The sequence below is a fragment of the Dreissena polymorpha genome, chromosome 12 (assembly GCF_020536995.1).
Source record: "Dreissena polymorpha isolate Duluth1 chromosome 12, UMN_Dpol_1.0, whole genome shotgun sequence".
Lineage (NCBI taxonomy): Eukaryota > Metazoa > Mollusca > Bivalvia > Myida > Dreissenidae > Dreissena > Dreissena polymorpha.
In genome coordinates this window covers 34,944,004-34,958,991 of record NC_068366.1, presented here as the reverse complement: position 1 = coordinate 34,958,991, position 14,988 = coordinate 34,944,004, and the positions used below count along the sequence as shown (strand labels likewise).

The following is a 14,988-nucleotide window of genomic DNA, read 5'->3' as shown; positions in this document are numbered from 1 at the left end:
ATTCTCTAAAAATGTAGTCTTGCTGTTTTGAAATAAGGTTTGGAATTTTGGTTTCTAAATAACTTAATTCAAAACAAAAGTTTAATTATAGTGTTTTTTACTTGTTAGTCGCATATTTACCGCATTATAATGTGTTATAATAGGCAAACCATACATTATTAAAATACAATCTGCCTTCGCACATAGAAGGAATGGGTCAATTGGGTGCTGCGTTTCCTTTGCTTACTTCAGTTAGAGGTCAATTCTTTACGTAATAGCAATCACAAGGCTCCGGCTTCAAAGGAATTGCGGAGCGTTCTTACATAATAAAAGTCGTAGTCGCATGGTATTTGCGTTTTAGCGTCCTATTTGGTCACGTGGTTATTTTTTCGCGGGTGTTTTGGCATTCATGATATGAGGCTATTATTAGATGCGCCTGTCGATAAACAAAGGAAAGTTTACGGGTTATAACAACGCAATAGGTTACGCTCTCACATACAACTCAATGACGTGGTACAGGTCGTAAATTGAGAGATTCGGGAAAAAGTTGACGCTTATTTATTTTCTCAATTTATAAAACGTTGAACATAAGTTCAACAATAACTTCAGCGATACGATAGACAAAAACAAAAAAAAATGTTTCATAATCGCTTAACCCGAATATAACAAACAATTTATAAAATAATACGAATGACCTGTTTCATAACCTCGTTCATGCTACTACATCGGGTATTTCTGGAAAGCGTTCTTTGGTTCTCAACAGATAGCGGCGATCTTTTGTATTTACGGGTGCTAGCAACGCAAAAGTAGAAGGTAAGTAAAAGGTTTAGCTTGTTTATATTCACAGTTCTCAATACATAGACAGTTGGATATGAGTTCATCAATTACTACAGGCATACTATAGGCAACCTCGAAAATGCTTTATAATCGCTAAAACCGAAAACAACTAAATATATTATATTAAATATATTTATAACAATAAATGTCTTTTAAAAATGTAGTCGGCGTATACGCTGACTTTGAAATAAAAAATTAGCAATTTACTTTTCTAAATAATTAAATACAATTAAACAAAAGTTAAAATATTGTGTTGTGTTTTTCACTTGTAAGCTTCATTTTCACCGCATGAAATGTGTGTTAGCATTGTCAAACCACACATTAGTGTGAGTAAATAAAAAATATACTACTGGAGAGCACTTCATATGTGTCCTCATATGCCTTGTTATGAGTATCTTTCTTCACTATCGAAATATATCATATGTTTATATTTGATTTAAACGCAGTTTTCTTTCGGCACATTTAAATCACACGTCAATAGCGCCGTCATGCGAAAATGGGTCTTATGTGTTTCGGCAAGCGTTTGTTAAACCCAACATGTGCTTTTGCGCAGTCAGGCCATAGGCGATGCTGTTCGCTTTAAAATCACTCAATATGCTATGTTTCTCCTTACCAGAAGGAGGGATAGCTGAGTGGGCTATTTATATGGTGGACGCATATGGAATAAGACCCATTTTCGCATGACGAGGGTCATTACAAATCTCATTGCGAGTTGAAAATGCCACATTTAAGAACAATGCTTTTTGATACAAAATTGAATTCAAAATAGCAAACTTGTTAATAATGGCAGCCTATCCACACATTAAGGAATGATTTCCAGACGTGCTGACCAAGTACGGCAAACATTGTGGTATGATAATTAAACGATTTTCTCTTATCGTGACACTATACTATTTCACTAATGATTGTTTTCTCATCTTGGAGGCGAAAGTGAAATTCTGCGAGATGGATTGTAACGCGTAATTGTAACAGGGCCACAATTTGTGTCGTTTGAGCATACAGAGAGAAGTCCGGAATTCCTTACACTGAACAGTGCTACATCCTTTGAATTGAGCTCATACGCAGTGATGTAGCAAAAATTCAGAGGTTGTATCTCAAATCAGCTTATTAAATATTCGAAAATATTCATGCGTGTCTGTTGGCGTTATGTAAAAGTCACTAAGATGAAAACTGAAACAGCTACGCCTAAAGCGCATTAGTGCTCTATACCTATGTTAATGTTAGCGTTGTTGACACCGTGTAAACTGCTCGGGTAACAAGTAAAGCATAAACTGCAATGTTTATATACTTTTATTCCTCCATATACAAGATACGAAGATTATTTTATATTTTGAATTTGTATATGGTGTCAAAAATCAAAAGTTTTGTACACGGAACTTTCATTATGAATTTATATTTTTGGTGAGATAGTCATTTGATATTAGAAAAATATTCCTTTAATATGATGGTGACTGCAAATTTTCTTATATTAAGTTCTCATTACCATTTTCATCATACTTTCTATGCTTTCAAACCTTCCAAAAAGCATGATGTTTTTATTTTGTCTTAGTTATTTCTATGAAATAATAAGGATGATAAAAAGTGCACACAAAACTCGACCCGTGCGCTATGACACACACTTTATAAAGTTGAATGGCGTGTGTTCATTTGAAACTTGCGATTGATTTTCAAAATTGAATTGCGTGTTAAATTATGCAATAGCGAACATTTTCAGTGCCTTCAGCGCTTTGATTTTATTGCGGAATTAGCACCTGATAACACGCAGTCCTCATGGCAGGTGTATACAGCGACGAAATATCGGCTAACTATCTACACTTAACCGATACAGCGCATGTATGTCCTATCGTTTTATGAAATCAACTGCGTTCGCGATATGGGCGACACAATTTAATTACCACGCGCTACATTTTTTTGCTGTCAAAGTAAGCATCTCAATGTTTTCTGCGCTACAAAGTTTGTATATGACAATTCGCCCGCGCTTTTCATGCCAGTTTTGAACTTTATCCTTACACACGAAAATGTAATGTTTGTGGTTGTCCTTTCACAGCAGCTAATTAAGTTGCGTTAATGTTTTCCAAATAATCAAAACAATCTCGTATATGTCCGTCCTAACAGTAGAACATTATCAACATTTATTATTTGTTCCCATAAAGTCGCTATATGACCTACACTGTGTCGATGTGACTAAAAATCCAGCAACTAAATTAATGGAATATATATATGAATAATAATTCAATCTACATCATGTAAAGACAGCTTATGACAACGTTTGTATTCACGAAATCTCAGATACATATAACACTAAGTGAGAGTAAAAACCTAGGTCATCAGTTCAAATGATATTAATCAACTTTGCATTCACAAACGTTTCGCAGTTATGAATTGGCACGTACGACAATGACTTGTCTTTAAAAAAAAGCAGCATGTACGTTTAAACGTACCTGAATGTTTTCGTTCATTTTCTTATCACCGTGAAATTGGGATTCCAAAGATCTTGCTATTTAAAGGGATCTTTTCACGCTTTGGTAAATTGACAAAATTGAAAAAAGTTGTTTCAGATTCGTAAGTTTTCGTTTTAGTTATGATATTTGTGAGGAAACAGTAATACTGAACATTAACCATGCTCTAATATAGCCATTATATGCATCTTTTGACGATTTTAAAACCTAAAAATTATAAAGCGTTGCAACGCGAAACGATTGAATAATTTGGAGAGTTCTGTTTGTGTCGTTAAATTTTGTGAAACTACGAAGATTGCTTATATAAGGTATAAAATACGTCAAGAATGTGTACTCGGCGGAATAGCTCAGTAGCTGTAGGTGGATGGTCCACGGCCGTCCACAAGCTCAAATGACCATATATGGAGAAAAAGGCGGGACCAAACCAAATAGGCTTGCAATGCGCATGCCCAAGCAAAACCGATTGTAAGCCATGTTGAATTGTTAGCGTGAAAAGAAATATACTACATTTATTGGATATTTTAATATGATGAATATTCTAGGTAGAGAATATGGATAGTATTACCATTATTAGTATTACGTCAACATTAACTCAACAATTGTATTGTTGACATGAAGAAAAAGCTATTTCGAGGTTGTTTTGACCATTGATTGCTAAGTAGGTCAAACTCAAGTTTTACATATGATTCTGTTTAAACCATATTTAATCGATGTTTTGGTGAATTTCGCGCATGCTTAACTTGCCCGATTTCGGACGTAATTTACTTTCGGATACATGCTCCTCTTGTGTTTTTTTTTCGATGTTTTCTTATGTATGCAGAAAAAAAAACAGCTCATGCTTAAATGTGTTATTGAGCAAGTGACTTCTTAATACTAGATCTATGGCAGGAATAAAACACTGTTATAAAATTATAAAGGAAGTTTAGTTACATGTATAAACTCACAGTCACAAGTGTGTAAGTATTACTGTTACATTTATTTATATTTACTAAAAGTAAATATATGCTCACATATCAGTAAGTATTGTACAGCCCTAAATTATATTTAATACACCCATCTAGGCAGTTAATTCATATATGTGCTGGCTTTAATTTACATTCATGTTATTATCACCCTGCAATAGGCGGAGGGATATTGTTTTGGCCTTGTCCGCCCGTCTTTCCGTCCATCCGGCACTTTTGTGTTGGGAGCCATATCTTGGAAGTGCTTTGGTGGATTTCATTGAAACTTGGTATGAGTATATGTATAGATAAGAGGATGATGCATGCCAAATGGCATTGTACACTATCTGTTAATAACGGAGTTATGGCCCTTCGAACCTAAAAAAATGCTTTTTTACCTGAGTGTCAAATATAACACTTTTGTGTCCAGAAGCTAATTAGCGGGGGATATCAATTCAATGAATTTGCTTGTTATTAATTGAAGGGAAATAAACCTGTTATTTTGTCTGTCATTATGGTGTTTAAAGTCACATTTAATGGCATCCAACCTACTTTATTTCAAATACAGTAACACCTGGCGCCGTGACCTGGATGCAGATTCTAAGCAGATGGGCCAAAATGGGGGCAGCTAGAGAGACTTGCCTGGAACTGACAAGCCTGGAGGGAGCTGGTTGACTGTTGGCGAGATGGGACAACAGACGAAGAATAAACGAACCTACTTGATTTGATAAACATTTTTGTAAGTCATTCAAGAATCGAGCAAACTTTTTGTTTCCAATAAGCAGTCCTGTATATATCCGAAATAAAATAAAATGTTTCACTCAGGTTCCTTGATACTCATCTTGGTATTTAATGGACCTTATAACAGATTATGGCATGTATTGAAGTTTGTCATTAAATGCGTTATATTTATAAATGTAAACATTAAATCTAAAAAGCTCAATTAAAAAACAAGAACAAATTAAAAGAAAAAGTAATCCTCATCTGGGCTCAAACCACTGACCTCTGGAGTAAAAGTCTAACGCTAAGACGGCCATCCATGCTCATACAATATTTTATACTTTTAGTTTCTATAAGCAAAGCTCGTAGTGTCACAAAAAACGACAACAGAACTCCAAATTATTCAATTGTTTTGCTTTGCAACGATTTATCAATTTCAGGTTGTTAATGTTAAGTATAACTGTTTTCTCACAAATATCATAACTGCAACAAAAATGTGCAAGTCTGAAACAATTTTTATGCCCCCTTTCAAAGAATAGGGGGCATATAGTTATCAGACTGTCCGTCTGTCGGTCCGTATTTCTGTCACACTTTGCGTTTAGGTTTCGAAAAATGCTCATAACTTCTATTTCCCTTGAGATATAACCTTCATATTTGGTATGCATGTGCATATGGACAAAGCCTTTCCATAATAACACAAATTTTTACCCCTGTGACCTTGACCTTGAACTTAAGGTCCGTGTTTAGGTTTCAAAATCTGCGTTTAGGTTTTGAAAAATGCTCATAACTTCTATGTCCCTTGAGATATAACCTTCATATTTGGTATGCATGTGTATATGGACAAGGCCTTTCCATACGCACAAAAATTGTTACCCCTGTGACCTTGAACTTGGGGTCCGCGTTTAGGTTTCGAAATCTGCGTTTAGGTTTTGAAAAATGCTCATAACTTCTATGTTTTGAGATATAACCTTCATATTTGGTATGCATGTGTATATGAACAAGGCCTTTCCATACGCACAAAAAAATTTACCCCTGTGACCTTGACCTTGAAGTTAGGGTCCGCGTTTAGATTTCGAAATCTGCGTTTAGATATTGAAAAATGCTCATAACTTCTATGTCCCTTGAGATATAATCTTCATATTTGGTATGCATGTGTATATGGACAAGGCCTTTCCATACGCACACAAATTTTGACCCCTGTGACCTTGAACTTAGGGTCCGCGTTTAGGTTTCGAAATCTGTGTTTAGGTTTCGAAAAAAGCTCATAACTTCTATCAAGCATTTATAGGGGGCATAAGTCATCCTATGGTGACAGCTGCTCTTGTTTTATTTTGTCAATTTACCAAAACATGCAAAGGCCCCTTAAAATACATGAAGTAATGTTTACAGTTGTCCATAACCACATATTGAAAAAGAATGTGCAAGCTCTATCTATTGGCATACAAACAAAGCCAATCTGTTGGATTATTACTCATGGCAAGCAATATGATCTTAGGTATACCTTCTATAATCAGGTGTTTGCACTTTAATCACATTAAAATTTGAAAAACTATAGAAGTACAAAAAGGTCAGAATGATAACAAACAGGTTTGTAATGGACATCATCTTGCAATTGCTATTTATGTGAGTGGGATGGTACACAAATTCTGAATTTGTTATATGTAGGACATTTAGTAACTTAGCAACCCATGCATGTTGCAAGGGTGTTAATTGTCCGGATTATTTGGAAATCCCGATTTGAGCCATTCAGGATTGAATTTTAGATCAGTGTAAATCTGATGATTTGTTTTAAGGGGGTGTGAACAAATATTGTAATTGCTTCATTGGCATGCCGGGCATGTGCGCTTAGTATGGATTTTTCCTGGTCTTTTTAACAAGGTTTTCCAAAGAAAAAAACGGGTTATTCAATTTGGCAAATGCCGGCTGGCGGGCGGACGGAACAAGCTTGTCCGGGCCATAACGTTGTGGTTCTTGGTGAGAATTTAAAATCATTTGGCACATTTGTTCACCATCATTAGACTGTGTGTCGCTCAAAAGAATACCGTCAATATATCCAAGGTCAAGGTCACACTTTGAGTTCAAAGGTCAAAAATGGCCATAAAAGAGCTTGTCCGGGCCAAAACTATGTCATTCATTGTGAGACTTAAAAATGATTTGGCATATTTGTTCACCATCGTGGGACGTTGTATCGCACTTTAGAATTACGTCAATATCTCCAAGGTCAAGGTCGCCACAACTAAAAATATATTTATTTTGAAACAAAGGGGGTTAATTATAAACAGTTCAGTTTGAGTTGTCTCCCTCTATCAGACTTTTTTCTACATTGAAAACCTGGTTTTGTGACAATTTTGTCCCTTGTTTTACTATTGTCTGATTGGTTATCCGCTGACACGGACATAAAAGGTAACTGACCTAACCTCTTGGCTACTTTCCAGAAATCTTACATACTACAAAATGTAGCATATGTCCCCCATCATTAAATTTCCATTTTCTGCTGTCAAACTAAGTGCATATATTATTTCATTTGCAAAAGACATATCTGGATATATTTTTGGACAGTTGTTTTACTGTATGGTTAGTGGATTAACATTTATTATGCCCCCCTTCGAAGAAGAGGGGGGATATTGCTTTGCACATGTCGGTTGGTCGGTCTGTCGGTCCGTCCACCAGGTGGTTTCCGGATGATAACTCAAGAACGCTTAGGCCTAGGATCATGAAACTTCATAGGAAGATAGATCATGACTCGCAGATGATCCCTATTCATTTAGAGGTCACTAGGTCAAAGCTCTAGGTCATGGTGACCCGAAATAGTAAAATGGTTTCTGGATGATAACTCAAGAACGCATATGCCAAGGATCATGAAACTTCATAGGTAGATTGATCATGACTTGCAGATGACCCCTATTGATTTTGAGGTCACTAGGTCAAGGTCACGGTGACCCGAAATAGTAAAATGGTTTCCGGTTGATAACTCAAAAACGCATACGCCTAGGATCATGAAACTTCATAGGTAGATTGATCATGACTCGCAGGTGACCCGTATTAATTTTGAGGTAACTATGTCAAAGGTCAAATTCACGGTGACCCGAAATAGTTAAATGGTTTCCGATGATAACTCAAGAACGCTTACGCCTAGGATCATGAAACTTCATGGGTACATTTATCATGACATGCAGATGACCCATATTGATTTTCAGGTCACTAGGTCAAAGGTCAAGGTCACAGTGCCAAAAAACGTATTCACATAATGGCTGCCACTACAACGGACAGCCCATATGGGGGGCATGCATGTTTTACAAACAGCCCTTGTTATCGATGTTCTTTATAACATTTATATAAAATGACAATTACACATCGAGTGTTACTGGTGGTCTGGCTTATAATAGTTTGCATTTTACTCACCAGAAATAGCAACTAAGACTATAAAAAGAACAATGAACTATGGCTTTGGGGGGCTCTACCTGTAAGGGACCTACAGGCTCAGACTCCAGACTTTATCATTAGGATTTCAAATTTGGGACATTTGACACCCCTGATGTTGTGCCATGTATCAAAACCGTCTATATATAAACATTAATTTTATTAATTGGATATGTTGAAGATTTGGTGATGCAATCATTGGATTTCATTTTGTGTTTTGTTGACCTACTTTTAATTTTTAGGCTCAGCAGAACTATGGCTGTCAAAACACAATTGTATTAAAATGAATAGTGCTTCAAATTATACAAGAAGTCACTTTCTTTTTGTTTTAGATGTTTTTCAGTTTCGTCGGAAGACATTTCCCACCAACCATCCTGTCTTGAAAGAAATAACTTTTGAACCCGATTATCTGGTAATACTATTTTTTTTACATACAGTTATTAGTGAATTATGAACATTTCATAAGGATCTCAAGGGTCACAACAGGTATATATATATAATATATATATAATCAAGATTTTCCATAGGCAGTTAGAGCACAGCCGGCCCGAATAGCATGGACAAGTTAACAATTTTTTTTTTAAATATCTAGTGTGTAAAAATTACTTTGCATTGCAGAGAACTTTAAGATCATTTTATTTCTGTAAAAAATGTTCAAAGTTATATCCTGAATGATTTTAGGGCCTTAAATTATATATGGAAACAAGCATATTTAATAATAAAAAAGGCCTGTTGAGTTTTTAATTTGTTCTCTTAAAGATTTACAGAAAGACCCTTTTTAGCTCGACTATTATATATGAAATCTATATAGTGGAGCAATTCTACTCACCCGGCGTTTGCGTTAGCCTTAGCATTGGCGTTAGTGTGAGCATGCAAATGTTAAAAGTTTGCGTACTACCCCAAATATTTTCAATGTCCCTTGGCATATTTCTTTCATATTTTGCATACTTCTTAACAAACATGACCCCAACCTATAAACAAGAGCAGACAACTCTATCAAGCATTTTGTAATAATTATGGCCCCTATTCCACTTAGAAAATGCAGCAAATGTTTAAGTTTGTTTACTACCCCAAATATTTTCAATGTCCCTTGACATATTGCTTTCATATTTTGCATTTTTCTTTACCAACATGACCCCAACCTATAAACAAGAGCAGACAACTCTATCAAGCATTTTGTAATAATTATAGCTCCTTTACCATTTTGAATATTCATATTATTGATAAATCTATGTTAAAGTTGGCTTACCACCTAAAATATTTTCAACGTCCCTTGACATATTGCTTTCTTATTTTGCAAACTTATTTACCAACATGACCCCAATCTATAAAGAAGAGCAGACAACTGTATCAAGCATTTTGTAAGAATAATGGCCCTTTTTCCATTATTATATGCATATTACTTAAGATTCAACCCAATAATATCTTTGACAAGTTTTAAAATGACGCCGGTTGGTTGAAAAACATGGCATTTATGAGGTGGGGCATTTTCCTTATATGGCTATAGTAAACCTTGTTATCACTCTAGAGGCCACATTTATTGTCAGATTTTCATGAAACTTGGTCAGAACATTTTTCCAATGATATCTTGGATGAGTTTGAAAATGGTTTTGGTTGCTTTAAAAACATGGCCACCAGGGGGCGGGGCATTTTTCCTTATATGGTTATTTATATATGGTCCATATATGGTTATATATGGCTTTAGTAAAACCGTGTGAACACTCTAGAGGCCGCATTGTCCAATCTTCGTGAAATTTGGTCAGAAGATTGGTCTCAATGATATCTTGGATGAGTTTGAAAATGGTTATGTTTGCTTGAAAAACATGGCTGCCAAGGGGCGGGGCATTTTTCATAATATGGCTATAAATGGCTATAGTAAAATCTTGTTAACACCCTAGAGGCCACATTTATTGTCGGATCTTCATGAAACAAGGTCAGAAGATTCATCCCAATAATATCTTGGACGAGTTTAAAAATGATGCTGATTGGTTGAAAAACATGGCTGCCAGGGGGCAGAGCATTTTTCCTTCTATGGCTATAGTAAAACCTTGTTAACATTCTAGAGGCCACATTTATTGTCTGATCTTTATGAAACTTGGTCAGAAGATTTGTCCCAATGATGTCTTGAATGAGTTCGAAAATGGGTATGGTTGCTATAAAAACATGGCCACCAGGGGGCGGGGCATTTTTCCTTATAGGGCTTTAGTAAAACCTTGTTAACACTTTAGAGGCCACATTTATTGTCAAGCTTCATGAAATTTGGTCAGCAGATTGATCTCAATGATATCTTGAAAGAGTTTGAAAATGGGTACATTTGCTTGGAAAACACGACTTCCAGGGGGCGGGGCCTTTTTTTCATTATATGGCTATAATAAAGTCTTGTTAACACTTTAGAGGCCACTTTTATTTCCGATGTTCATGAAAAATGGTCAGAAGATTCATCCCAATAATATCTTGGACGAGTTCAAACATGATGCTGATTGGTTGAAAAACATGGCTGCCAGTGGGCTCTGCATTTTTTCTTTTATGGCTATATAGTAAAACCTTGTTAACACTCTAGAGGCCACATTTATTGTCTGATCATCATGAAACTTTGTCCGAAGATTTGTCCCAATGATATCTTGGATGAGGTCAAAAATGGTACAAATACGTACAGACTTTAATGATAAACACTAGTCTGGCCAATGTCGTCTTACAAGCTGGTATATACACTCACTGCTAGAGCAGAATCATTTGTCATCTGTTGCAGACAGGCAGTGGTGATCGTTCTAAGCAAATTGAGTTGCGGTTCTTTCCGTAGCTAAGGCTTCTAAGCACACACTGATTTGCAAAATATGCTCTGTAAATTCTAAATGCGACCAACTAAAAACAAACCCTTTGCCAACTTCTAGGTCAAAGGTTAAGTTTGAACATCATGATTCCTTTTAAATGGCAAATGATATTCGCGTACGATCTTACAACTGTAACTCCCTATTCCCAACTCGGCATTTTCATCAAAGGGCATGAAGGGTGTCCAAGGTTGACAGGTTGGAATCTTTGAATGGCAGGGTGCTGCGCCCTTCCATTCATGCCAAGCTGGAGCACTGGTTTTGATGGTGTTTCACTTGTAACACACCAAGCAGTATGACCCATTATATTTATCAACATGGCTAAAATGAGGCCAAAATAATTGTTAAATGCCCTTTGCTTATTTCCAAAGACATGGATGGATCATCTTTGTCTCTGAATATATTATAAATACTCGTGTTGTTGATTTTGTCCTGTTTGCTTATTGCAGGAAAAACTGTTAACGCATTATGTTGTGAAGACTCTGTAATCAGACAGCTAGCAGTATTATGATTATCAAATATTAAAAGTTGACTTAACAATATAGCGCTTCAAATTATATAAGACTTTATTTTTGTTTCAGATATTTTCCAGTTTCCCCTCACAACAATTTGCATCAAACCTCTTGTCTGGTAAGAAATTTCCATTGAAACCAACTGCTGGTAATACTATCTTTTTGGTAATGGGGGCTATATAGGAACCACTTTGTCGGTCCGTCAGTATGTCCCGAAATTTCATCAGATCTTCACCCAAACTTGGTCACAAATTGTATCTAGATGATGTATAGGTCAAGTTTGAATATGGATCATGCCCGGTCAGAAACTAGGTCATGGCGTCACTTATTGTGTTTTAAACCTGAAGTTTGTCTGGGCCATAACTTTGTCATTTATTTCATACAGTATTTTAAATGATGGAACAGTTCATAATGATTTCAAGACATCTTCTGATCCCTGGAAGATAAACTAGGGATTGATCTGTCTGTATATAACAGTTCAGAGACTTCCAATCTAGCGTGAGAAGATGTAATGATAATGTTAAATGGAAATTACATATAACCATACATGACCGGGACTTTTGCCGATATTTCCGGGACATGTATAAAATGTAGCGATATTTATAGACATATGCATTTTTGGTACGTTTTGTTTTGTTTCGCATTGTTAATTGCAAAAGTTCGAAAGCCTATCCGAAATATACTTGATCTATTAACGTCAAATTAAACATTACTAGTTCCTTTACTAGATACAGGCCATGTGTTTTCAGTGTGATCGTTCTAAACATAGATGGTGACGTCACTGCGTTATTGTTATTAAGACCGGTGTGTAACGCGTAGTTGTTGATACGCCTTTATTCATTTATAACATTTATATAATAAAAAATACAACAATACAGTACCGTTAGATTGTCAACTCAAATCAATTCACAATACATACAACCAATCACATAAAACAAATACAACAAAACAGTACCGGTAGATCGTCAACTTAAAATCCGTACAGTCACACATTAGTTACACTCTTGTTTCGATGTAGATATAAGTCAATTAACAACCAAAACAATGCCGCCTTTTCGGTTTGACAGCGAACGTGAGACAATCAATATGATAACAGGACCCCTGTTAATTGATCGATTTTGACACGTAGCGTAGTCTGCCTATTCGGGTAGGCATTGTCATGGAGACGCTGCATATATACACAGATTCGAGGTGCAGTTAAGCCTAAGATAAGGTACATGTATATATGGATTTTGTAAATTCGGGGACATTTGACAGATTTCCGGGACAGCGGGACAAGTTCTTCATTTCCGGGACTGTCCCGGAAAATCCGGGACTTATGGCATGTATGATATAACAGTTCATACAGTTTAAGAAATACAATACATTTTATACAATGTCGTTTTTATGCCCCCGAACCAGCGATTTTGAGGGCATATTAAAATCGCTCCGTCCTTTAGTTTGTTAGTCCATCCGTCCGTCTGTAAGTTAGTAAGTCCGTCTGTCAGTCCGTCCGGATTATTTTCCGTTCAATAAGTCAAGCAATTGTCATCAGATCTTCACCAAACTTCATGAAAATGTGTAAGGCAATAACATCTAGGTCAAGTTAGATAATGGGCCAAATAGACCCAGACACCCCTGAGTTATGGCCCTTGAATCATAGTAAAATAGGGTTTTTTAGCTCGACTATTATATATGAAATATATATAGTGGAGCTTTCCTACTCTCCCCGGGGTTCCAGTGTCCGTGAGCGTTGGAATGAACTATAGTGGGGGATATATTGTTTACGCCCTGTCTGTTGGTCTGTCTGTTGGTTTGTTTGCTCCAACTTTAATATTTTGCCATAACTTTTGCAATATTTAAGAAAGCAACTTCATATTTGGCATGCATGTGTATCTCATGGAGCTGCACATTTTGAGTGGTGAAAGGTCAAGGTCATCCTTCAAGGTCAAAGGTCAAAATATACCTAAAAAGGTGCAGATTTGCTTCAGTTTTGTGTTTAGGTTCATTTTATTCCTAAAATATCACAGCTATTACACTATGCCTCCAAACAATATACGAAAGCTTTACCCAAACCAAGACACTCTTGATGTTAGTAATGGTAGGTGAACGTAAGAATTAAATGCTGGCAATTCACATGAAATTGACATGAGGGTTTATTAATTATCCATGGTCCTGACCCCTTTAATATCTGAAATCCCTGTTTGTGCATATAACATAATGAGAACACCCTTTGGGCGACCTAACTTTGTATTTCAATCAGTTTCTTGTTTTGACCATTATTTTTACATTATTATCAAAACTTGTTAGTTTCCTACCCTTGAAAAAGGAGAGGGACTTACGGTTTGCGCTCTGTGTATGTCAGTCTGACACTTTTCTGGATCCTTCGATAACTTTAAAAGTTCTTCACCCATTTACTTCAAATTAATACTGAACCTCCTTATGACAATACGGTCAATCTCAACTATGTATGGCCCCATTACCAACCCTGGGGTGCCCCTCCCACATAGGCCACGCCCACCCAAAATTGCCTTTTACTATAATTTCTTCATTTCTACACCGATAAACATGCGGCGTGGGGATGTGCGTCGGTCTCTGCCGCGCCATTTCTAGTCAACATTGGAAACATTGGCATCTTAAAGGAATAAATTATGTATGAGCCCAAATTTTGCAGAACTATGGCCCTTGCTCATTTTTGTTTAGCTCCTCAGCTGAAATCATCATCTAGCAGTCACAATTAGTTGAGCGGTTGGAGAGCATGCATTGCGTCCCCTACTACTGCTCAGACTTATATCATGGTAATGCCTTATCCAAATAACACAAGTATTCACCATGTGCAAATGTCTGTTGTCTGTATAACTCTCTCTATTAGCTCAAAGTAAAAGCATTTGAATTTGCACACTTTGGTATTTTAGTTTAATTTTGTTTGGACATTACAATTGTTTTGAAACTAAAGATTAGTGTTGGGGCATAAACACTTCTCTTTAAACTGTTTATTTGTGATTCTTATTTTTTCAGTTTTGGCAGACAAAACATGTGATCAAAAAGAATGTGTACCACAGGGGCCAGTGTTTCCATTTGAGTGATTGACAAGAAGAAGAAGAGATGAGAAATGTTATCATCATATTTTAGTCCCTACATTTATTAGTGTACAGCTCAATGAATTGAACCGGGTTGTTAGAATATAATTGTGATACATGCGAACATTATTACATTATATATAAGATGATATTTCAAAAGCAATAAGAAATGTAAATAGTATAAAAAGGTCAAAACAGTAACCTTGTGTTTACAGTGGACAGGTTTAAAGTGT

The 14,988-nt window shown here is 36.1% G+C and overlaps 1 long non-coding RNA gene across 4 annotated transcripts; it reads left to right on the top strand.

Moving 5' to 3' along the window:
- The first annotated feature begins 3,735 nt into the window (after positions 1-3,735).
- Positions 3,736-14,410, top strand: LOC127854118 (uncharacterized). 4 transcript variants are annotated; one of them, XR_008036928.1, is made up of 4 exons: positions 3,736-3,817; positions 4,785-4,955; positions 8,689-8,768; positions 11,766-11,891. It is a non-coding gene; the product is annotated as an uncharacterized LOC127854118 (long non-coding RNA). The 4 variants fall into 4 exon arrangements; XR_008036927.1 differs by having other exon boundaries at positions 3,807-3,933; XR_008036926.1 differs by lacking the exon at positions 3,736-3,817 and adding an exon at positions 14,379-14,410 and having other exon boundaries at positions 4,180-4,955; positions 11,766-11,814.
- The last annotated feature ends 578 nt before the right edge of the window (positions 14,411-14,988 follow it).